Source organism: Silene latifolia, chromosome 9, assembly GCF_048544455.1.
Source record: "Silene latifolia isolate original U9 population chromosome 9, ASM4854445v1, whole genome shotgun sequence".
Classification (NCBI taxonomy): Eukaryota; Viridiplantae; Streptophyta; class Magnoliopsida; order Caryophyllales; family Caryophyllaceae; genus Silene; species Silene latifolia.
The window spans coordinates 28,438,492-28,440,210 of NC_133534.1; the positions used below are offsets into that span (position 1 = coordinate 28,438,492).

At 44.2% G+C, this 1,719-nt stretch overlaps 1 non-coding gene across 1 annotated transcript; it reads right to left on the reverse strand.

Moving 5' to 3' along the window:
- Positions 1–510: 510 nt before the first annotated feature.
- Positions 511–617, reverse strand: LOC141603219 (small nucleolar RNA R71). Its single transcript, XR_012525110.1, has one exon. It is a non-coding gene; the product is annotated as a small nucleolar RNA R71 (small nucleolar RNA).
- Positions 618–1,719: the final 1,102 nt, after the last annotated feature.

Sequence of the window (1,719 nt, forward strand, 5' to 3'; positions counted from 1 at the left end):
AAGGAAATTAAAGAAGCCACTTCTCCCATCCAAGTTGAAAGTGCTAGAAAGTCTTACTTAGACGATCTAGAAGCCCTTGAAGAGGACGAGGTTTCTTGTTCATCATCTCCACCACCATCACCATCTACTACCAAAAAGATGGTGAAGCTTTCCGATCACTCAAAGCCCACCGCGGCCATGCTTCCGGCCGGAATCACAACCACTCAAATCACCGCGCCGGAATTCGAGATCAAACCGGCTTTCATTAGCCTTGTGGAGAGAAAGCAATTTGGAGGAAGTCCTTTGGAGGATCCCAATTTGCATGCGCAAAACTTTTGTGACTATTGCTCCATGATCCGTCAAACGGGTGTCACCCAAGCCCAAATAAGGGAAATACTTTTCCCTTTCTCATTGAAGGACAAGGCCAAGCTTTGGATCAATAGCCTTGACCGCACCACCTTGGGAATCACCAATTGGGAGACATTGGCTCTTGCTTTCTACCAAAAGTTTTTTCCACCGGAGAAAACTCAAACTTTGAGGAGCCAAATCACCGGATTCCGTCAACAAGCTCTTGAGAGCTTGTATGAGGCTTGGGAGAGGTACAAAGAGCTTCAAAGACAATGCCCACATCATGGGCTAGATGAATGGTTTCTAGCAATAACATTCTACAATGGATGTTGTGCCGAGTCCCGAAGGATTCTTGATTCCGCCAACAATGGGCGGTTTGATCAAATTGACACCGATCTTGCTCATGCCACGATCGAATCTATGGCGATCCATGATGCCCAATATGTCAATTCCCGAGTTGTGCCATCCAAAGGTAAAGAAGAATCCTCTAACAACTCTGTTTTGCTAGCTCAAATTGCTTTGCTCCAACAACAATTGGCGGAAAGAGATGCTAAAGATTCCATCCAACAACTCAATGTTGTATCTTCAACAAGCCAAATCATTGTTTGTGACGGTTGTGGAGGTGCGGGTCATTATGCCGCTCATTGCCGAGCCCCTATCGAAGAGGTAAATGCTTTTCAAGCTCTAAGACAAAGTTTATATCCACCGGGTACATTTTCCAACACTTATAACCCGAACACAAAATTTCACCCTAACTTGTCTTATAATAGCAACAATGTGCTTAACCCTCAACCCCCACCACAACAAAATGCCTATGTTCCTCAACAACAAAAGTATGTCCCTCCACCGGGGTATCAAAATCAACAAAGGCCCCCACAAAACAATTACCAACAAAATCCACCACAAAATGGCCAACAAAACAATCAAGGAGTTGGTAAGCTTGAGGGCATGATAATCCAAATGCAAAGGGAATTGTTGACTCAAATTCAAAAGAATGATCAAGCTCATAGTGCCGCGGTCAAGTTCTTGGAACAACAAGTGGCTCAACTAGCCGCTTCTAGCTCTCAAAGGAAGAATGGTCAATTACCTCCCCAAGGTGAGCAACCACATGAAACCGTTAATTCTATTTCCTTGAGAAGTGGTTCAAGCTATGATGGGCCATCCATGACTTTGGATGAAGAGGTGGTTGTTAAAAAGGCTAAGCTTGGGGGAAATGACAAAAAGAAGGCTAGTGAAGAACCTATTGTTAAAGATCGTGTGCCATTTCCTCATCGATTGTTGTTGCTAAAGAGGAAGAGCAAGCTTGATGCCAAAGATGTTGGGTCTTCTATACCCAAAGAAAGTGATGAGGTGGTTGTTGAAGAAGTCTCTCCTAATGCCAAGGAGAGTGAT